Below are 24,832 nucleotides of genomic sequence, written 5' to 3'. Positions count from 1 at the left end.
TAAGCTTTTTACTTGGCCATTTAAAAAAGCCCTTCTTCAGTATGTTTTCCTTAGTCGAAATTTACAAAAAATTAGCCATCTTAAAGTACCCAGTTCATAGTCATTTAGAATGTTGTACAACCACTACTTCTATATGTCTCCAAACATTTTTGTTGCCCCAAAGAAAATTTTGTACCCATTAAGTAGTCACTCCTTATTTTCCCCTATGCTCACATTTCACCAACCCCTGGTAACCACAAATCTGCTTTCTCTCCCATGGATTTACCTACTCTAAATATTTCATATGAATTGAATAATAAAACATGTAAACATTTATGTCTGTCTACTTTTACTTAGCATATTCGTTTTGAAGCTCATCCACATGGTAGTATGTGCTAGTACTTTATTCCTTTTTATGGCTAACTAATAAGATTCATGTATTTATATATTTAAATGGGGCTTCCCTGGTGGCCCAGCTGGTAAAGAATCTGCCTGCAATGCAGAAGACCCCAGTTTCATTCTGGTTTGGGAAGGTCTGCTGGAGAACGGATAGGCTACTCATTCCACTATTCTTGGGCATCCCTGGTGGTTCAGATGGTAAAGAATCTGCCTGCAATGTGGGAGACCTGGGTTCAGTCCCTGGACTGAGAAGATCCCCTGGAGGAGGGCATGGCAACCCACTCCAGTATTTTGGCCAGGAGAATTCCACGGACTATTCCATGGGGTTGCAAAGAGTCAGACATGACTGAGCGACTTAATTTTCACCAGATTTTATGTAATCATTTGTTGGCGGATATTTGGGTTGTTTCCATCTTTTATCTGTTGTGAATGATGCTCCTGTTAAGTTCATGTACACATAATTTGTTTGAGTCCTTGGCTAATTTCTTTGGGTATACACACAGAATTAGGGTTTCTGGGTATTTCTATGTTCACCTTTTTCAAGGAAGCATCAAACTGTTGTCTCTGCAACTTTACTATATTTTATATTCTCGTTAGCCATGTTATGTGTGCTCTGATTTATCCACATTCTTATCAACACTTATGTTTCATTATAAAAAAAAATTACTGTAGTTATCCTAGTGAGTGTGGGAGTGAAGTATTAGCGCATTTTTAGTTCAGTTCAGTTGCTCAGTTGTGTCTGACTCTTTGCAACCCCATGGACTAGAGCACGCCTGGCCTCCCTGTCCATCACCAACTCCCGGAGTTTACTCAAACTCATGTCCATTGAGTCAGTGATGCCATACAACCATCTCATCCTCTGTTGTCTCCTTCTCTTCCAGCCTTCAATCTTTCCCAGCATCAGGGTCTTTTCCAATGAGTCAGTTCTTTGCATCAGGTGGCCAAAGTATTGGAGTTTCAGCTTCAACATCAGTCTTTCCAATGAATATTCAGGGCTCATTTCCTTTAAGATGGACTGGTTGGATCGCCTTGCTGTCCAAGAGACTCTCAAGAGTCTTCTCTAACACCACAGTTCAAAAGCATCAATTCTTTGGCACTCAGCTTTCTTTATAGTCCAACTCTCATATTCATACATGACTACTGGGAAAACCATAGCTTTAATTAAATGAACTTTTGTTGGCAAAGTAATGTCTCTGCTTTTTAATATGCTGTCTAGGTTGGTCATAGCTTTTCTTCCAAGGAACAAACATCTTTTAATTTCATGACTGCAGTTACCATCTGCAGTGATTTTGGAACTCCCCAAAAATGAAGTCAGCCACTGTTTCCCCATCTATTTGCCATGAAGTGATGGGACCAGATGCCATGATCTTAGTTTTCTGAATGTTGAGTTTTAAATCAACTTTTCACTCTCCTATTTCACTTTCATCAAGAGGATCTTTAGTTCTTCTTTGCTTTCTGCCTTAAGTGTGGTGTCATCTGCATATCTGAGGTTATTGATATTTCTCCTGGCAATCTTGATTCCAGCTTGTGCTTCAACCAGTCCAGCATTTCTCATGATGTCCCTTGCATATAAGTTAAAAAAGTAGGGTGACAATATACAGCCTTGACATAGTCCTTTCCCAATCTGGAACCAGTCTGTTGTTTAATGCCCAGTTCTAACTGTCGCTTCTTGACCTGCATACAGATTTCTCAAGAGGGAGGTCAGGTGGTCTGGTATTCCCATGTCTTTAAGAATTTTCCACAGTTTGTGATGATCCACATAGTCAAAGGCTTTGCATGGTCGATAAAGCAGAAGTAGATAGTTTTGTGGCACTCTTGTGCTTTTTTGGTGATCCAATGAATGTTGGCAATTTGATCTCTAGTTCTCCTTTTTCTAAATCCAGCTTGAACATCTGGAAGTTCACGGTTCATGTACTGTTGAACCTGGCTTGGAGAATTTTGAGCATTACTTTGCTAGCGTGGGAGATGAGTGCAATTGTGTGGTAGTCTGAGCATTCTTTGGCATTGCCTTTCTTTGGGATTGGAATGAAAACTGACCTTTTCCAGTCCTGTGGCCACTGCTGAGTTTTTCACATTTGCAGGCATATTGAGTGCATCACTTTCATAGCATCATCCTTTAGGATTGGAAATAGTTCAACTGGAATTACATCACCTCTACTAGCTTTGTTTGTAGTGTTGCTTCCTAAGGCCCACTTGACTTCACATTCCAGGATGTCTGGTTCTAGGTGAGTGATCACACCATCATGGTTATCTGGGTTGTGAAGATCTTTTTTGGATAGTTCTTCTGGGTATTGCAACCTCTTCTTAGTATCTTCTGCTTCTGTTAGGTCCATACCATTTCTGTCCTTTATTTTGCCCATTTTGCATGAACAGTTCCCTTGGTATCTCTAATTTTCTTGAAGAGATCTCTAGTCTTTCCCATTCTATTGTTTTCCTCTATTTCTTTGCACTGATCACTGAGGAAGGCTTTCTTATCTCTCCTTGCTATCCTTTGGATCTGTGCATTCAAATGGGAATATCTTTCCTTTTCTCCTTTGCCTTTCACTTCTCTTCTTTTCATAGCTATTGCAAGGCCTCCTCAGACAACTATTTTGCCTTTTTTCATTCCTTTTTTCTTGGGGATGGTCTTGATCACTGCCTCCTGTACAATGTCATGGAGTTCTCTCATGACAAGTAATGTTGAAATGCACCTGTACTAATGTGCTGTGAAGCAGAGTTTCATAGAATTGTGGCTCTGAGGGGAAGAGCCAGAAAGGCATTTCTGGGGAATGATATTTGAAACCTTCAAGGAGTTAATGAAGCAATGAGTGGACAGGAAGATCTTTACAGATAAAGGAGAAAATATTTGCAGAAACCCTCATGGCAGGAGCAGTATGGTGACTTCAGAAGCCTAAATGAAGACTCTTGTGATGTTAGAGAAGAAAAGAGAACACGCTGCAATATCTGAGTGGAAAGGTAGGGGGAATATCATGCTTTACCTTGTAACTTTCACTCAGCAACATGGTGTATATGTTCCTGGATGACATGATCAGATTCACTTTAAAAAAATAATTCTGGTTGTTCTGTGGGTAATCAAGGAAAGTGGAACATCATTAGGTAAGATTAGACAAACTAATAGACTGTTATAGTATTCCAAACAAATTGTCATGGTACCTAGAACTAGGTAGAGAAGATGGAGAGATGAGTTTGTAATAGAGATTTTTAAGAGATAAACTGTCCACCCTTGGATTTCTTAGAATGTGTATTTATATCAAAGATTCAGTCTGACTTGGTTCAGGTGGGTAAACAAGGAGTAAGGACAAGTTAATTGCAGTCTTTCTCTCACTTAAGCACTTGTTTTTCTATCAGTATTTATATTCATAATCTTTCATTTATATTTATTTATCTATCTTTAAATATATACATGTCAGTGTATATGTTTAAATGTCATATCCTCTCTTTCAGTACTGTGGGGCTAATAAAATCTTAATAAACATTAATTTTTATCAAATTTGCCAAGAAAAGACTCTCACAAATCTTGTTAGTTTTTAGCATTCTGTTCATTTTGGAGCCTAGAATGTATCTCCAGCAGGGACTGTGCTTGGAAGCACCAGGGACTTCTTGGAAGAAAATATACTTGACAGATCTTGGGTCAAACCGTAATTTTCCTTCAGAAAGACTGATTCTGGACATACTGTAGGTAATGCATTTTTATACTGTTAGGATTTATGTCACTTTGTTGTTCAATTGTTCTAGACATTTTTTCCATCAAAGCATGAGCATCTACAGACATGTATATAATAACAGCTTGTTTTCTTCTGTTAGACTCCAGGTGCAAAGATGCCCATTCTAACTTTTCCATATATGTCTATGAAGGTTTGGAAAATTAGCTAGTGAACCTCACCTCATGACCATAAATGTGCCTGTATTAGCCTGTGAAGAAAATAAATCTCACTATTCCTTTAATTTAGGAATTTCCTCTGTCCTTCCTCCAACAATTGCCCTCCCCTCTCCCCATCACCATGCCATGCTCACATTTGAGTTTTCTCTCCTGGAAGAATGAGTACAGACCATAAGAAGTCAGAACAAAACTGCAGAGAAAACAGATTGGTAGTATAATCTTGAATAATGGAAAAAATGAGAGAAAATAAATCCATATACTTAGATGTAGATGCAAATAGAGACATAGGTATCTATATTGTAATCTGTATCTATCAATCAGTTGATCCACAGCACCTTGTACACCTTTTTCTGAGGGGGATTCATATTATTTAGTCAAATTTACATAGCAAATGGGCTAATTTGATACTGATCTCTGAAATTTAAAAGATTTATTAATACCTAAGAAGGCTTTTCATATCAGGAAAATTCAAGTAATAATTTCTCTTATTATTACTATTATTCCTTCATTTTGCTCTAAAATTCCCTCTCTTTTCTGTTTCACTTATTTCATTCTACTATGTCTTTGCTCATTTATTTCTTATGCCTTCTTTATGCTTATCTTTGTAGAGAAGGGAATGACAATCCACTCCAGTATTCTTGCCTGGAGAATCCCATGGACAGAGGAGCCTGGTGGGCTACAGTCCACAGCATAACAAAGAGTCGGACAAGACTAAATGACCTACACACACACTTGTAGAGATACTGTTTTGTCTATTGCTTCTTGAATTTTCTCTTACTATTCTTTACTTCAACTTAAAAGGACGTTTTTAACCAAAAGATTCCTAGAAAAAAAAGTATTTTCCATTTTAGATCCCTTGTGGCTTTGGGACAATGAGGGAGTAGGTAGGGGGTTGTAAGTGGAAAGGTTACTGAGTCTGCACCCCAGAGGTATCTGGAAAAATGTGTGGCATGTTGACAGTCTGAGATGAAGTTGTCATAATGACGGTTTGGAGTCTTGTCTGATTTGACAGCATTTACTTGCTTTGCCGCTCCAACTGGAAAAGTAACATTGTGTCTGGGGACTAAATCTACTTGTGTATTCTTGAACTAAATTAAAGGCAGATACTAAATTGTCTATGTAGGTTTTCTTTTGTTTTTGGTCTTAATTGTCTGATTTACCAATGTTCTGTTCTGTTCTTTAGTATACCTTTAGGTACTTAAAAGGAAGTGATTTGAAATATTTATTGGTGTCATTGCAAAGTCAACGAGTTGACTGAAATTCTATATTTCATTGATCATATATTTATTATTTTTGAATAGCATCAATAAATGTGAATTGACCTATGGAGTGTTTTAATTTCTGACTGGCTGTGATATCTAACCTATGGACCCAGAGAGTGCATTATACAATTTCTGAATGTTGTATGTCCAGCCCAGGAATGGAATATATCTTTGTGGAATTACCCCAGTAGCCCCAGTGGGGTTAATTTTCAGTATGCCCATTAATAAGGAAGGGACAGATACGAGCAGAATGAAAAGTAAAATGTTAGAATCATTTTGTTACTGGTCTTCTTACTTCCACAACCTCCTGTGCAGAGTGGTTCAGTAGAAGTTTTATAAGCATGAAGTTTCACCAGCATGAAGTTTCTCTTGTCATGTGTACTTTTATGATTGTGACTTAGAACTATCTAACAAATTTTCAGTGGAAAAGAAACTTCATGTTGGCTTTGATTAACTTGTTGTACAGTGAAAATCTCCTTTCCTTTTTGGCTGTAAATGTTACTGTGTTATGTAATATGCACTGAAAAAAGAAATTAGGAAAAAATGTGTATATTTAAATGATTGTTTGTACCTGCATTCTTAAAAGTCCTAAAGACAATTGTTTCTTGACAATCAGACAGTAACTATTAGACAGTCAGAGAAAACTCATGAAAATTTTTTTTTTCTGAATATAAGATGATTTATGGAATAAAGAAAAATATTAAACTTCTGAATGACTATTATAATTTTAATAATTCATATTTTAAAATAAACTGTTAATTATGGCTGCATTGCAAGTAGAGTATTAAATCTTTTAAATGGTTTATTTGCACAATTTGACTTTGAAACAATGCCAGTAAATATGGTCAAGTTAATAAACTGACTAGGGAAAGAATCTTTTTTATATGTCACATGAGTTTCTGCAAATCTTCTGAAGTATTATTCTACCTGAGTATAATAAGGGGAACAATCTAGCTTTCTAAAATGTCTCATTGTTAACTAAAAATATTACTATAGGTATTGCCAGAACAATTATCAGCACTCTTCTGAAAATATTTGGAAGCTATTGAGATACAGATTTTAAGGAAACTTATTTAAGAAGGAATTTTCTTCTTTAATAAACACTACTCAGGATTTCCTAGAACTGCAAATTTATTATTTTTTTATTGATGATAATGAAGGCTGATAGCATTATGGTGCAAGAAATTTGACTTTTGGAAAGCTGCATGGTAGAAAATAGGTTTTATGTTTCCTCTGTCTTTAAAGAGCTAAGGACATTTTAATAAGTGATACCTGGAAATTATTGACAAGATGATCTTGAAGCCAGTCCAAGGTGTTACCAATTATGGATCAGTCCAGGGCATCTTTTTTAGACTGTTAAGATGAGGTCTATATTATTTATGCTCTATTCTTTTAAGTTCAATCTGCGTAATTATACAAAAAGGTAAAAAAAAATACCTCCTATATTCATTTATCTGGTAACTGCATCTGACCCATTATGATAATACATTATTTTATTATCAAAGGAAGGAATTAGAAGCAGTAACCTCCTGTGACAGTATCGACTATGAATTTCCTAGTATCTACAAAATAATACTTTAATACAGATACGTATATATACATCCTGCACCGTGTGACTTGGGGGAATCTTAGTTCCTGGTTCAGGGATTGAACTTAGGCCTCAGCAGTGAAAGTGCTGAGTCTGAACCACTGAACTACCAGGGAATTCCCAAGTCATTTTGTAATTGGAATATTAGAAATGTGTTGTAGAATTTTGGGTAATTCATTTAGAGGAAAACCTAAATAGACCTGTCAAGAGGCTATGTATTTAGTGTGGATATCTATATGTAATGGCAGAAATATTAACCTATTTGATTACAGCATATTGCCCTATACCTCACTGTCAATTCTATGTAATATAATGTATATACACCATATTATATTTCTCTAATCCATTTTTTTTTCAGTATTCTGAAGCTCATTTGACGTCTGGGGTTTTGGATAAGAAAATTCACCCATGAAAAAGGGAAATTGAAAGTATTAGCTACTCAGTTGTGTCTGACTGTTTGTGACCCCATGGATTATAGCCTTGCAGGCTGCTCTATCCATGGAATTCTCCAGGCAAGAATACTGGAGTTGGTAGCTGTTTCCTTCTTCAGGGGACCTTCCTGACCAGGTATCGAACTCAGGTCTCCTGAACTGCAGGCAGATTCTTTACCATCTGAGCACCCAGGGAAGCCCTATATAAATATTCACTTATTTATGCATTCACCTATATAAACAGTTAAATTTAAGTCTATCAGTATCATAGAAAAATGTAAAAAAGAGTTCTAATCTTGCTTTACAAGTAGCTGTGAAAAGCAGAGACGCAAAAAGCAAAAGAGAAAAGGAAAGACATACCCATTTGAATGCAGAGATCCAAAGAATAGCAAGGAGAGATAAGAAAGCCTTCCTCAGTGATCAGTGCAAAGAAATAGAGGAAAACAATAGAATGGGAAAGACTAGAGATCTCTTCAAGAAAATTAGAGATACCAAGGGAACATTTCATGCACAGATGGGCTCAACAAAGGACAGAAATGGTATGGACCTAACAGAAGCAGAAGATATTAAGAAGAGGTGGCAAAGATACACAGAACTATACAAAAAAGATCTTCATGACCCAGATAACCATGATGGTGTGATCACTCACCTAGAGCAAGACATCCTGGAATGAGAAGTCAAGTGGGCCTTAGGAAGCATCACTATGAACAAAGCTAGTGTAGGTGATGGAATTCCAGTTGAACTATTTCCAGTCCTAAAAGATGATGCTATGAAAGTGATGCACTCAATGTGCCAGCAAATGTGGAAAACTCAGCAGTGGCTACAGGACTGAAAAAGGTCAGTTTTCATTCCAATCCCAAAGAAAGGCAATGCCAAAGAATGCTCAAACTGCCACACAACTGCACTCATCTCACGTGCTAGTAAAGTAATGCTCAAAATTCTCCAAGCCAGGCTTCAACAATACATGAACCATGAACTTCCAGATGTTCAAGCTGGACTTAGAAAAGTCAGAGGAACCCAAGATCAAATTGCTAACATCCATTGGATCATCAAAAAAGCAAGACAGTTCCAGAAAAAAAACATCTATTTCTGCTTTATTGACTATCCCAAAGCCTTTGACTGTGTGGATCACAACAAACTGTAGAAAATTCTTAAAGAGATGTGAATACCAGACCATCTGACCTGACTCGAGAAATCTGTATGCAGGTCAGGAAGCAACAGTTAGAACTGGGCATGGCACAACAGACCCGTTCCAAATTGGAAAAGGAGTACATCAAGGCTGTATGTTGTCACCCTGCTTATTTAACTTATATGTTGAGTACATCATGAGAAATGCTGGGCTGGATGAAGCACAAGCAAGAATCAAGATTGCCAGGAGAAATATCAATAAACTCAGATATGCAGATGACACCACCCTTATGGCAGAAAGCAAAGAAGAACTAAAGAGCCTCTTGATGAAAGTGAAAGAGGAGAGTGAAAACGTCGGCTTAAAGCTCAACATTCAGGAAACAAAAATCACGGCATCCAGTCCCATCACTTCATGACAAATGGATGGAGAAACAGTGGAAATAGTGGCAAACTATTTTGGGGGCCTCCAAAATTGCTGCAGATGATGACTGCAGCCATGAAATTAAAAGGCACTTACTCCTTGAGAGAAAAGTTATGGCCAACTTAGACAGCATATTAAAAAACAGAGACGTTACTTTGCCAACAAAGTTTCGTCTAGTCAAGGCTATGGTTTTTCCAGTAGTCATGTATGGATGTGAGAGTTGGAGTATAAAGAAAGCTGAGCACAGAAGAATTGATGCTTTTGAACTGTGGTGTTGGAGAAGACTCTTGAGAGTCCCTTGGACAGCAAAGATATCCAACCAGTCAATCCTAAAGGAAATGAGCCCTGAATGTTCATTGGAAGGACTGACGTTGAAGCTGAAACTCCAATACTTTGGCCTCCTGATGCAAAGAGCTGACTTATTTGAGAAGACCCTGATGCTGGGAAAGATTGAAGGTGGGAGGAGAAGGGGACGACAGAAGATGAGAAGGTTGGATGGTATCACTGACTCAATGGACATGAGTTTGAGTAAACTCTGGGAGTTGATGGACAGCGAGGCCTGCCGTGCTGCAATCCATGGGGTCACAAAGAGTCGGACATGACTAAGCAACTGAACTGAACTGCATCTTGTCTAATTACTATTCATACCTTCTACCTTGTGTATGTAGCACCTTTCATTAATTCTATATCAAGACTTCCATCTTACATTAGATAACATCTATTCAGCAAATTATTGAGCACCTACTGTGTAGTAGGTATTTTGCAAGGTTCTAAAGAAACAATAGACAGAGGATGAGATGGTTGGATGGCATCATGGACTCAATGGACATGAGGTGGAGTAAACTCCAGGAGTTGGTGATTGACAGGGAAGCCCGGCGTGCTGCAGTCCGTGGGATCATAAATTGTCGGACACAACTGAGTGACTGAACTGAACTGAAAGAGACAATGTCTGTGCCCTTGAGAATCTTAGAGACCTTGCAAAGAAGCAATACAGGGGAATGTATAGAATAACAGAAGCATAAAAGATACAGAAGTAGGAAATAGTAGGTTGATGGTTCTTTCTTGGCAGAGATGTAAGAGAATGGACAATGTGGCCTGTGAAGAATAGGGAAGGCATCACAGAGAATGTGATGCAATTTTCCAAGTACATCACAGTTAAAGGGAATAGGTGGAGCATAACACAGATGCAAGGAGTGGTATGGTATTGGCATGGAAGGAAAAGTAATTATATTGCAAGGGAATGATGGGGAATGTGGTGGAAATGTGTCTGGAGTAATAGTCATGGATCAGATCATCAAGGTCCTCTATTGCCACACTAAGGAGCTTGGACATTATTCTGTGGATAATGGGAAGCTACTGAAGGGTTTATGGAAGTGAGTGCTATGATCCATTTTGCATTTTGAAAAGGTCTCTTGTGAAGTCTTGTAAAGATGGACTAGATGGGAACAAGATAGAGACCATTTAAGAGAATAAGGCAATTAGTAGGGCAGATGTAGTAATCTGAAGCACAATCTTTTGGTTTTGATTTGTTAAAACATATCTTCCTTATTTTCTTTTAATTCCTTTTCCTCTCCTTTTCACCCTCTATTTTGCTCCCTGTTATTCCTTCAGCTCCAGAATTATATTATGGTTCATAATGACACTATTTCTTCATATACTTTTCAATCTAATTAATGTTTGTTTAAATAAGTTTTTCTTGTAATTCATTGTTTAAATAATCTTTGTGTAATTAATCTTCTCTTTCTAAAGTTAAGCCCCCTGGATATTTTACTGTCATCTATTGTAACAGTTTTCTCGCCTCTTTTTTAGATGACTTTAGGGCTCATGGGCTATCTATTCAGTATTCTACACTCGGTCAATCTTCCTAACAATCTACAAGGTCACTTATTCAAGTAACCATTCTCTGTTTCATCTGAAATCATAACTTCCTATTCAACACTAAATGAAATCTATTTCTTCAATTCTCCTCTAAGGGAACCACACAGGATGACCCCCGGAAACACTGTTCACACTGTATTCTATGTGAGCACGACTCTAGATATTTCATATGAATGCCTCTCCCTGAAGTAGTGCAAAGGAAGCCCTAACTATCTTGCTCCAGCTAGACTTGTACTTGTCTTATGCAATTTCAATCCTTTTGATTCTTCTCTTTACCTATCAGTTCCTTCTACTTCACTCAATTCCCTGTGATTCCAGACCCATGTGGGTATCACTTCTTTTACTCTTGTGAGAGTTTAAAAGTCCCATTTCACTCTTTTACTACATCCACTTTGGTTTAGCTAGTCTTTTCTGTTTCTATACCTATTAAGCATTTCTGAAGGAAATCATGTAATTGTATTGTCATTGCATGCTAATTTTTGATCTTCCTTAACTGAGAACTTCCTATACTTCTCCCCCACATAACTCTCAATTTCTTTTGCTTGACCTTACACACAAATACTTCCCATGATCCAAAGAAGCTAAGCCAAAATAGTGAAAGGAATAGATATTATTTTTCTCCAGTCCTCACACAACTATGTGTCAAGCTCTCTTCTCTACCTGTTTACTCTTCCTAGGTGACCTAATGTAGTCTTCCGTACTAAAAACCATCAATAGTCTGATGACCTTAACATTTTTATTATCAGTCCAGATCTCTTCCTGGAATTCTCATATTTATATATTCAATTGATTACTTGACCTCCCTCTCCAGATATCTGGTAAGGATGTCAAATTTAACACAGGCAGAATAGAATTCTTCATTTTCTCCACAGACCTGCTCTTCTGTTTTTCTTCTCTGTCACTGTTAATAGAATGATCTTCTAAGCACTTTCTCAACTCAAAGAACTGTGAGTTATTTTTGACCCTTATTTTTATCTCTTCCACATCCAGTCAGCCATCAGATCCTTTGTACTACCCCCAAAAGATAACACGAAGCTGGTCATTTTTTAATCATTTCTTTTATATCATTTTAATCAAATTACCATCACCTCTCACTTGGATTACTGGAATAAGATCTAATAAGATCTTGGTTGGTTTTTCCACTTTCAGTTTTACAATTGTTTATCCCTTCATATAGCAGCCAGGATATTCTTTTTATAATGGATATCCTATAATATTCTCTTCTTGCTTAAGCCTTTCAATGAATTCCTGTCATCCCTTTTACCAGGGCACTCAGAAGCCTCTTTGATGTGGTTGTGGCTGCTTCTCTAAGATAATTCTGTAGTGTTGTCCTTCTAGACTGCTTAGTCTACTGTGTTTCACTTGCACTGGTCTTCTGTATCTCAAACATTAAATTCTGCATTAAAACTTACTTCCATTAGTGGTCTCACTGGACACAGTCTCAACACCCAGTCATTCTAGATCATATCATTCATTTGAATTTTCTGCATAACAGTTATCACCATTTGATCTTTTTCTCTGGCTTATTTATGGATATGTTTTGTCTGCTCTTGTCTGTCTCCTTTTTAAACTGTATCCACACCTTCTAGCATAGTACTAACACTTAGAAGTCACTCAATAGCATGTTAAGTCAATCATTGAAGTTAGCCTTATTGACTGTAATAGCAAGTAAAACTAGTAATTAACTGAACTCTACTACATTTGTAGTTGAGAAAAGAAAATATATATTTTTTCCTAACTAAGAGTTAAGGAGTGATTTTTTTAGGCAAGCCTTTGATTAACACAAGGAGAAAAACTTAAAAGTAGAATTTCAAGCTTTTTTTTTTTTTCTTGAGAGAGAATGGGGTAGAAAGAAAAGTTTTGCTAACTTGATGAAGTTTGTCACACAAATCCTTCAAGGATCATAAATGGGGATTATGATTCCCCTAAACTATTTTTTCTTTCCTAGACTATTAAATGAAGGCTTTCATGGATACTTTGTAAATCTGGTACCACCCCTACTTGATAGTATAATGGTCTGTCACTTCAATGAAAAAAAATCATTCATGTTGATGAAATAAAAGATCATTCAAATCAGTTGTTTAGAATCATGTAGCTCTGTCAGTTGATTAAGTTTTTCTTCATTTTTTTTTTACTTTCTCTATAGACTTATGAGTCACCGAGTTGATAAAAGACATATTTTGTTCTTCTAATAGTGCATTTTGAGTCATGTAATGAAATATGATTTATTATTGCTACATTATTCAATTAATTTGATTGATGTTGGTAAATATTATTATTATTATTATTTTTACTTAATGAGTACTTAAAGTGATGAAAGGCCTTTACCGACCCCACCCCCAATTTTTATTTGGTACGTGTGACTTATATTTTCTCTCTGCAAACTTCATGAGGACAGGGATTTTTGCCTGAGATTGCATGAAAGCCTGACATCGTGTTGCAATCAAATCTTACTGGGCAAAAATAAAATATAATTAACACCAAGTGTACATTAAAATTTTTCTTACTCTGATAGCTTCTATGGTAGGCCAACCCCCACCCCTGCTGCCAGATATCCACACACTAATACCTGCAACATATAAAAATTATGTTCTATAACATAGTGAGTGAGAATTAAAGTTGCAGATGAAATTGAGATTGCCGGTCAGTTCAAATAAAGAGAGCATCCTGATTAATCCAGGTGGGCCCAGTAAGGTCCTGAAATGGGGAAGAAGGGGACAGAGAGATGGCCTTCTGAGAAAGACTCAACATTGGTAGCTTTGAACATGGATGGGGGCCAGGAAACAAGTAATGTAGGAAACCTTAAGAGCCTGGAAAAGGCAAAAGCAACAAATTCTTCCCCAAGATCGTCCATAAAAAATGCAGCCCTGCCAATACCTTAATTTTAGCCCAGTGAGACCACTTTTGTGCATCTGACCTCCAAAACTTTAAAATAATAAATGTGTGTTGTTTTAAGTCACTAAGCTTGTGATAATTTGTTAAAGCAGCAACAGGAAACTAATACTGGTTTCCTTTTGCTTTTCTTCTCAGGAAAAAAAAAATGGAAGAGCATAATTTCAAGGAAAGAGAGTAGATTTCATTTGTGTATCTATGAAGGTTATTCATTTAGCAATAGTATTTTATTTTTGTAAGTTCTTTTTTTTCACTATGCATTCTCCTTAGATCACATATTGTGAGAAAACATAGACCCAATTTGGCCATTGTAATTTAACTACAAACTTTTAAGTTGTCTGCTTTTAGTATGCATGTCAACTTAATATTAGTTAAAGAAGGAAATATATAAAAACAGATATATTTTAAAAATGCTAATCATCCTGACATCACCCATTTAGAACATATAGCTCTCTTACGAACATTGGACAGTAGTTTCTCTCTTCAGTAACAATAAAAAAGTGATTCAGATGATGTTTGTAGTATACGAGTTTGCAGAGTGGTGCTCAAAATGTTTAAGAGAACACATGATTTTAAAGCATTTTCAAATACTTTAAAGACACATATTTATAAAGAAACAATTGTACTAATTATGATTATCTGTCCATTTTATCAAATGCCGGCTCAATATTTACTAAGCACTATTTTCAAACTTTGATTTGCTAGATCTACAGAACATCTAATTTAAGCATTTAGTGCCAATTTAAGGGAAGCACTAGATTTATAGAATGAAAATGTGTACAGTTATAAATTAACCCTTATTTTGACATTTTCAACTATTCACTATTCAGAGTTTCTTTTGATTTCCTCATGTATCAGACATTGATGATAACACAGATTATACATTTCCATCCAGCCTCTCCTCACTACTTGACTGTAGTCAGAGATCCAGTTCATACTGGACAATCTGCTATTTCACGAAATGGGCCATATTCTCTCTTCCTTCTAGAATTGTGAGCATAGTGTTGGTTTGTAGGAAACTTGCTGATATACAACCAGCTCCTCCATTCACCCTTTGGTGGGTTTCTGAGTCACCCAGGGCTCAGCTTCAGTTGAAGAGTCTCCTCCTTAGGAAGTCTGCCTTGACCCAGCACTGAGCTAGATGTTTCTCCCACGCTTTGTGCACCTTGTAGGCTTTTGTAATCCAAACTTAGAGTTTTCCAGGTGGTGTGGTGGTAAAGAATCTGCCTACGAAAGCAGAAGATGCAGGAAAAGCTGATTTGATTCCTGGTCAAAAAGATTCCCTGGAGGAGGAAATGATAACCCATTCCAGTGTTCTTGCCTGGGAAATCCCATGGACACAGGAGCCTGGCGGGCTACAGTCCATCAGGTCACAAAGAGTCAGACATGACTGAGTGACTCAACATTTGTTGTCATTCAGTCGCTCAGTTGTGTCCAGTTCTTTGCCATCCCAGGGACTGCAGCACGCCAGGCTTTCCTGCCCTTCACTGTCTCTGGGAGTTGGCTCAAACTCATGCACACACACACAATCCAAATGTACTCCATTTGTAGCGATTATCACAGAGGTTGTCCTGTTGAAAAAGTTTTTCTCTGAGTTTATAATCTTAGAATTGGAAAATAATTTAGAAAGTAGGCTGTTTCAGTTGTTGTCTCTGATCATTTTTGAGGATTCTGATTTTCCAAATTCAAAACACATTGAGTTTCATTGCTTAAATTTTGTTTCATTTGTGTTTTAATTCTGTTAAAAAAAAAGAAAAAAACAACTTATTTTCTCTAATAACATTTTATAAATACAAATTTTCTTAGATTTAGAATGTTTATAATTCTGAATTTTAAGGGTTTTAGTCCTTTTAGTAAGCTATTTCATATTTATGACTTTATGATATTTACTTAATTTATGTAGTAATTATATAGTTTTAGCATAGGAAGTAAGTTCCCAGTTCATCTATTCCAATTCCTAAATTTACAGATGAGGAAAACTGATGCCCTCTTCTGCAGTAACTGTTCAGGTGATTTCAGATGACAGACATATTTCAAAGGCCAATATTCTGCTCCCATGATTATTCACATTATTCCAGAATGGCACAGTGGTACCATCTTATTTATCTTTGGGGAAACTAAACACCTCATCTAATAGCATGAACCGAGCATTGGAGCTACGCAAAAAAGATTGGAGAGAGAAGGAAACAAAAGATGCTTAAAAGTCCCCAAAGCACTACACAGTCTATTCCAATGCTCCATTATTGGTATAAAGTGATGAGGACACCACCCATATCTAAACACAGATGCTTAAGGCTTCCCTTAGGGACTTGAGGTATCCAGGCTTGGTTCAGCACAGTGGACTCCAGGTACCAGTGACTGGTAAACCTAAATATTTTCTGCTACTTGCTCTCCAAGATTTAGTTCAGGTTCTTGACTAGGCTGGTTTGATTGTTTGAAAGAACCTGAAAAGGCCTGGCAAGGGCATAAAATAACACATCTGCTGTGCTGTCCTATAAGGTAGCCACTGGATATGACTGCTGAGCACTTGAAATATGACTACTCAAAATGAAGATGTGCTAAACGTGTGCTCAGTTCAAAGGCTTAGTAAGAAAATATGAATTTAAATTATGAGTTTAAAATATATTATCTTTAATATAATCACATGTTGAATGTACTTTGGATATATTGGGTTAAGTAAATTATTCAAATTATTTTCAACTTTAACTGTTCTTTAACTCTTTAAAAATGTGGCTGCTTAGAAAAATTAAAATTTATATGTGATTCATACATATATACATATAAATATATAACATATATTGATTTCCATGAGGATGTGTTATTTTAAAAGGTAGAGTTCAGTCGCTCAGTCATGTCTGACTCTTTGCAACCCCATGGACTGCAGCACGCCAGGCCTCCCTGTCCATCACCAACTCCCATAATTTACTCAAACTCATGTCCACTGAGTCAGTGATACCATCCAACCATATCATCCTCTGTCGTCCCTTTCTCCTCCTGCCTTCAATCTTTCCCAGAATCAGGGTCTTTTTCAATGAGTCAGCTCTTTGCATCAGGTGGCCAAAGTATTGGAGTTTCAGCTTCAACATCATTAACATGATGTTAAATGTTCCAATGAACACTCAGGACTGATCTCCTTTAGGATGGACTGGTTGGATCTCCTTGCAGTCCAAGGGACTCTCAAGAGTCTTCTCCAGCACCACAGTTCAAAAGCATCAATTCTTCGATGCTCAGCTTTCTTTATAGTCCAACTCTCACATCCATACATGACTACTGGAAAAACCATAGCCTTGATGAGACGGACCTTTGTTTGCAAAGTAATGTCTCTGCTTTTTAATATGCTGTCTAGGCTGGTCATAACTTTTCTTCTAAGGAGTGAGCGTCTTTTTATTTCATGGCTGCAGTCACCGTCTGCAGGGATAGAGTAGGTAACATTAAAACCTCCTTGTCAGTAAGTGGTACCAAGTCTCTCAGTCACCAAACCATGATTACTATCAACTGTATACCTGAGTTAGTTAAAATGGTTGACCACTATGGGGCTCTAGACACATTCGTACACATCTCTGAATGGAGATTTAGGAGACTCATAGGCTTATGAATAAAAAAAGCAATGGTTCTCCACTTTGACTACCCAGTTCTCTATGTCATATATATAAAAGAAGTGGAAAAAGTTGCACTCAGTTGAATATTATGAGCATTCCACTTCTTTCCAAATTAAAAAATGAATGTGGCATCTATTCTGGCTTGAGGCTGAAAACTATGAGATAAAAGAATTGTTCTGTAGGTCATAAATGGAATTTTATGAAAAGCCAACAGTTTATGTTTATAGTCATTCAAAATACTTTCTCCAAATATATTTCTCAAGGCTTAGAATTGGAGTTCCAGTTCAAAATGTTCTTTAGTGCTCACTTCCTTATTAAGGAGTTCATTCTGTGTACCTATCTCCATCAGTCATATTTCACTGAATATTCTGGATGCTGTAGTACACCAAAGGACTTCTTAAATTATTAAATCAATATTGCATATTGCAATAGAGTGTTGCCATAAATATTCCAGTGACTTTGGCAATATTTTCATATATCACTGTATGAGGAACTCTAGTTAATTTTCCTAGTTATCATTGAGTGCACTTGTAGAAAACAAGGAATTATATTTATGAATGGGGAAGAATAACTATTGGATATTAAATGAAAATTTAGAAAAATGAACATCAATTTAATAACATTTATGAACCTCTTGAAGAAATATGCCCAAGAACTCACATCTTGGAAAAGAAACAAACAAAACAAACCTTATCTTATATTTCAGGTTTCCTCATTCAGAAATAATTTGTTTAACAGCTGTGTTCTATGATTTTATTTAAAAAGTAAGCTAAATAAATCAGAATTGAAAACCAAGCTGTTCACAAGTGTGTGTTTGTATATGTGTGTGTATAAAATATATTATAGAAAAATAATATAGTGGTAACCTAGGTATAGTCAGTCACTGTCATGGAATTTCCTGATTAGTACCAAAGCCATACATTGACTATGGACTTCCCTGGTGGGTCAGCAATAAAGAATTTCCCTGAAGGGGACGTGGCAGGAGCCATGGGTTCAATCCCTGGGTTGGGAAGATGCCCAGGAGAAGGAAATGGTAACCCGCTCTAGTATTCTTGCCTGGAAAAATCCCCTGGACAGAGCAGCCTGGCGAGCTATAGTCCATGGGGTCGCAAAAGAGTTGAACACGGCTTAGCAACTAAACAGCAACATGTATTGACTAAAATGTTGGCCATTACAGATTAGGAAACATGATTAGGTATGTAGGTAGTGAAACTAGACTTGGAGATCTCTGAGTAGATCCTGGCTACTGTTTGAGGAACCATGTACAGACATAATTTGAAAGTGTTTAAAATCTCTTAACATGTTGAGCTTCAGACTCAGACTACCAGGGCTTTTAGAAGGACCTCTGGTGCTCGCTTCGGCAGCACATATACTAAAATTGGAACGATACGGAGAAGATTAGCATGGCCCCTGCGCAAGGATGACACGCAAATTCGTGAAGCGTTCCATATTTAAAAAAAAAAAAAAAAAGATAAAAAAAACAAAAGAAAAAAAAAAAAAAAGAAGGACCTCTGTTGGCTCTGTTCTGATCATGACACCCAAAGAGAAGAATGTGAGGGGCCACAGGTGTATGCCCATGCAGACCCAAGACACCGCTTCTTGCTCTTCAACACAATACATCAAAGACTCAGAACAAGGAGTTCTTGTCCAAACAGCCCAGCCGACAGCCGGTGTTTCCCCAAGGTCTTCCCCAGCCCAGCCTGGGGGTGCTAGGTGCTCTCCCTTGGCCCCAAGGTATAGTTCAGGGGCTATATGTTTCCTTGGGATGATGAAGAACAGATACAGCATGATGTGGGGTTGAGGGCAAGGAGGAAAGGAAAGTTCCATCTCTCTTTCTGTCTGAAAGGATAAACAGGAATAGGCCAGAAGTGTTGTCATATGTTTTAACTATCTTAGGAATAAGATAACCACAAAATGGAAATTGTTTAAAAAAAAAAGCATTTTAAAATGTGTCCTTTTACCTCCCAATATTAATGGTAGTCTTCTCATAAACTGGGCATATGAAGGATATTTGTTCACCTTCCACATTCTGTTCAGATTTTAAACTCATCTCCCTCCCAGAAATTTATATATATTTATATGATATATATGATATGTCATATAGTTTGAAAGAAAAAATATATGTGTGTATACATATATATGTGTATATACAAATATATATAGTTTGAAAGCAAACATATATGTGTGTATACATATATATGTGAAGAAAATTATATTTAAAGGAATGAGAATGTCACCAGTGGCAGTGAATAAAGATAAATGAAGCAATGTCTTCAAAGTTGGAAGGGAAGAAAGATATTTAACTGTATTGTGTATTATGCAAAAGATACTTTCAATCATGTGATAACTCAGGTTATTACTCATTTGCCCTATGTGGAAAGATTATTCAAGAGGATCAACCAGAAAAACAAAACAAGAAATCTTAGAAAAAGGCATATACAGAATTCAGGCAATGAAGTATGACCGTAGGAAGGAGGGAAGCCAGGAAGTAAATGAAAGAGAATTTGTTAGGTACTGGTGCTTGGAAGGTTCTCCTTCAAAGATGAAAAATTAAGATATAAGGTTGCATTGTTTTATAAGGCCAATAACACCTTGGTCTACAGTTTAAAACAATATTGTTAATGTTAATTTTTTTTAATATTTAAAGCTGTAGTAGTCAAAATGTGATAAAAAGGACCTAAATGATAAAACTTCATAATTACATTATAGCTATTTTTTTTGAGGTGAGGGAGAGGGATAGGTAGAGAAAGTGTATACTAATTACCTGTTTCATAGCAAAAATCGAGTATATATCACTTTAATTGATAATTAAATATTATTCAATATAATTTAAATTCAGAATGGCAATGATTGAAAGAACTAAGAAAAAGATACATCTAAAAACTTAATGGAGGAAAGAAAAGGTGTGATTTATGGTTTTAAGTTTCCTAAATACTCAGAATTTTTATATGTAGTATTGGAAGGTGGTAAATTAGTAGAGTACATGGGAAATTGATTTATTCCTTTTATAGGGATGCAAAACTCAGACAGTTATGAGGTAACTTTCTGTTAATGTTGATACTGATCTTTAATTTCAAATAAATGAGTGACAATTTATAGACAGGTATGGAACCCAGAATGAGAAAAATGTATAGGTTTCTACTGACATAGCTCTAGATTGATTTATGATAAAAGCAATAAATTCTTTATCATATAGATTAAAGGCAAATATTTCACCATATTTCTAACATATATTGTAAAGAAGAATTGGATAATGATTGCAAAGGCATAGAAAAATTGCGTATAGCACTTTAGGTGATGTATATGAGAAAGCTTGGTATCACATCTTTAGTCACATCACATGTTTTAATTTTTGATAATTAATCTGTGCATGTTTTTTATTATTAATTCAAAAGTTTTGATTTCTATTTTAAAAATAAAAGAAACAGTTTTAAACTTTGATATTCTTGATTGGTTCTTGTTTGTTATTGGCCACATTTAGACTTCATTTTTATTTAAGATTGAAGACATAAGTGTTGAAATGTGCAACATGGTATTCTTTCATTTATGACTGAAAGACAAATTTTGGGATATTGAAAATATCATGAGTCAATCTGTTCTTGGAAAATTACCAGCCAAATTTTGCAGAGGTTTATATTAAGTTAGCACACCTTCGGGTACTTACTCCAGCAGAATTTATTGAAGATTAATAATAGTTGTATGTATCACATGTCATAATACGTTTTTATCCAGTAAGGTGTCATTTAGCTCCCTAAATCCAAAACACACAGTGTGCAAGCTGTCCCAAACTTGTGAACAGGTTGTTTCAAATAGTTTGTTTGGAATTTACAACACATTTATCTACAGAAATAAAGTTATGAATTGTGTTTGGATAATCAGATAGCCCACAAAAGCTTATTTGATCTACAAATTTGTGACTGGGCTACAGTTCTAACAGGTTTAGAATTGGTAGTCAAGGGGTGCTTGTGGTTCAAGAGGGACAGGAAAAGCATTTTTTCCCCTGAGGTGCAGGGGTAGCCTAGATAGAGTGTCTTCAACACTCTAAATTTTGTCAACACTTTCAGCCTCTCTTTATGCATCCTCTTCTTTTTCTATTATACCAATTTTCTATTTATTCAAACTTCAATCCCATCAAGTGTACTCTTTTGGAAGCAGGGACCTAGGGAGAATGATAGACTAACATGGCATCACTTTAGAGCATGTTTAAAAACCCAAATTATCCCTTCCTACCTCCCTCTGAGTCTCCTCCATACTGTGTTGATGAGTTCAATGAAATGTTGGAAAAATTAATCTGTTAAATTCATTCATATGAAGTTGTGGATGATAGTCTGAATACACATCCTATCTTCTTGCTATTGTCCTTATTTCTCATATCCAAATAGTTTTTATCCAGATAGGAATTTATTGATAATGCAGAGAAAGTAATGAGGTTAAATACAGAGTTCAGTCACAATAGAATAAGATATTTTGCTATATTTGAGAAAAAGGGCCCATCTTACAGACTCTTAAGTCCTCTTCTAACTCCCTTCCCATCTTTGCCTCCTATATTTGCTTTTCACAATTTTTTTTTCCCTACTACTTCTAACGAACAGATTTTTTTAAGGTGGCATTTAAAAAAAAAAAAAACAAATAGTGGATTAACAATTAATACGGGATCTTGGAAAGGGATTTCATGTTCTTTGTACAGAAAGAACTGAATGTGCTATTATAATGACATAGTTTACTGACTTTTGTGACAGCTATAAATCCATCTTCAAATAAATGTCTAAAGAACTTTCAAATTATCTCAAGTAACATTCCCTTTTTTATCCAAATTCCAGTCTTAACAAATCTTATGTTCATTTGCTTTTCAATAAAATAACTAAAATTGGTCCAATCAATGAATTTGTTTCTTGGATTCTAGTAACTTTTATTTTTCTCTTTCTTCTCCTTCTGTTAACCTTCCTCCTCTTTTTTTTTTTTTTTTAATTTTTGAATAGTGTTGACCTCATAGAAATGTTTAAAGACATAGTCTGTAAGAGACAGTTTCCCCAAGATTTAGTCAAATTGTCAGTTTTTTGTTTTTAGCAATTTTGACAAAATAGGTTTTACATTTATTTAATTCCAGACAGAACCTTTTAAAAAAAATCAGTTCAGAGAATAATATTTTCTGACTATCCAAGGATTTAATTGTTATTTACTTTGAAGGAATTTAAATTTCTTCACTTTTTTATTTTTAATTTGAGGATAATTGTTTTTCAATGGTTTCTGCTGTACAATAACATGAATCAGCTTAAGTATACATATATCCTCTCTTTTATTTTAAAATCAGTTGTTTCAAGATTTGAAGAAAAATTGTTTTGTCTTTTAAATGTACAAATTTACCTTATATGAAAATGTCTTTTTTACTTATTGGTGTGCCTCATAGTCTATTTACTGTATTTGAGTCTGAATAGCTGGAAAGAATATGTTAATTCTAATTTACTCATCATAATTTTGCTTACAAGTAAGTTGAGAAGGATAACTTTTCTTAGGTTAAGTAGCATATTAAATAGTGGATTAAATACAAATCTCAGAGTATAAAACTTTTGACATCCTTTCTAATCTTAATAGCCAAACTTAGTGCTTGTCATGTACAAGGTACTTATGTTATGCATATTCATTAATTTATTCCTTATCATAACCCTATCAAATGGGTGGTAATATAATCAGTCTCACTTAGCAGATGGGGAAACTGAGGCACAGAAAGTAGCTTTGAGTGTCAAAGACAGTATATGAACCTGGACATTTGGGCTGATTAAAACCTATGGTCTTAGTCATGACATCACATTGCCTCACTAGAAAGACAAATGTCACTGCAAAGTTTCTGTAATACAAACATGATTCATAGCAGAGGGCACTCACGACTATAATAAAGACAAAACAAACCACACTTCAGACTAACCAACTAACAACTAACCAACCAATACAAATCACCAAAAAAAATCAGATTTGAATGCACGAAGAATACATAAGACTCTAATCAATGAACTTGTTATGTGTTGCTCTTTCATGTTTTAGTTTTTAAATAAGCTCATCAGATAAATAGTTTTTAAATAAGCTCATCAGCTTTTAAATAAGCTCAACATCTTAAGATGTTAAGAATTAGGGTCTGGGTTAGCTCTTTTGTTACTGTACTGAGTTGTTAGGTGGTGCTAGTGGTAAAGAACCCTCCTGCCAGTGTAGGAGACATAAGAGACACTAGTCGATCCCTGGGTCAGGAAGATCCCCTGGAGAATGGCATGGCAAGCCATTCCAGTATTCTTGCCTGGAGAATCCCATTGATTCAGGTTCCTCTGAACCTGGCATGCTACAGTTCATAGGGTCACACAGAGTCAGACATGACTGAAGCAACTTAGAACACACATGTCAATAAGACAAGAAACCAATAAAGGAAGATTTAGGAGGTGCTTTTTCACTGGCTATCTATGTAACAATATTTCAAGATTTTTCTAAATCTACTTTTATTTAAATTAAGTATTTGAACATTTTTCATTGCTACTTTCCTGTGATTAACAGTCTAGAATGCCTACATATAAGTAAAAAATGACTAATGGAAATTAACTTACTTTATTCTTGTAACTGACAAATTTAATACTAGGAAGATGCATAATCAAATAAAAATAATTTATTTTACCTTATCTTCAAATACAAATGATTTACCTTTAGATTGATATCTTAGCTCCATTTTGTCAACCTGCTTTTATAGATTGTTTCTCCTAAACATATTTATTTAGGATTTTCTTTCTTAATGTTTTATCTTTTCTTATATTGATAGTGCATTTCAAATTTTCCTTTTATTAGTTTCTTCTGATTCTCCTAATTTTCCTCTGATTCTTACTTTATTTTCATATCAGTAAAATTTCATCCTTAATCACTTGTTTTCCTTTCCTGTATCAATCCATTCATTTTCAAATTACAACTCCACAAATTACTTTTCTGTTTTATTTTCTTGCAAAATGATTCATTCCCTTCCCATGTTATCTTCCTGTTAATTCTTGTCCAGAGCCTAGTGTTTTCAGAGAATCAAGTATGGGTCTAATTGTTCAGGAGGACCACAGTCTAAGATTTTAAAAAGAAAGGATAGGCTGGTTATAAATCCACCTATCAATGATGATTCTTCTCCCCATAAACCCTTTATCTTTTAAAACTAGATCATGTCTAGGCAACTTTTTTATTTTTATTTTTTTACCTTTCTTTTGGGATAAGAGTACAGAGTCTTGTTTGCATCACTAAGATAAACAATATTATTGTCAACAATTGCAGCTAAAACAAAATTTAAAAAAGGAAAAGCAAAAGAAAAAAATTAGGACTCTATCCAGGATATGTTTAGTATCCCAACTTTTTAGTTTTGTAA

General features: G+C 35.7%; 1 protein-coding gene and 1 non-coding gene across 11 annotated transcripts in view; both read left to right on the top strand.

The window, feature by feature from the left end:
• Positions 1-24,832, top strand: part of SOX5 (SRY-box transcription factor 5) — a 1,103,086-nt gene that overhangs the window by 611,093 nt on the left and 467,161 nt on the right. The window lies entirely within an intron of this gene.
• LOC122680958 lies at positions 18,806-18,912 on the top strand. The gene has a single exon (XR_006336866.1). It is a non-coding gene; the product is annotated as a U6 spliceosomal RNA (small nuclear RNA).

Source organism: Cervus elaphus, chromosome 22 (genome assembly GCF_910594005.1).
Source record: "Cervus elaphus chromosome 22, mCerEla1.1, whole genome shotgun sequence".
Taxonomy (NCBI): Eukaryota; Metazoa; Chordata; class Mammalia; order Artiodactyla; family Cervidae; genus Cervus; species Cervus elaphus.
Note: the sequence above shows the minus strand (reverse complement) of the source record. Positions and strands in the feature narration are given on the sequence as shown.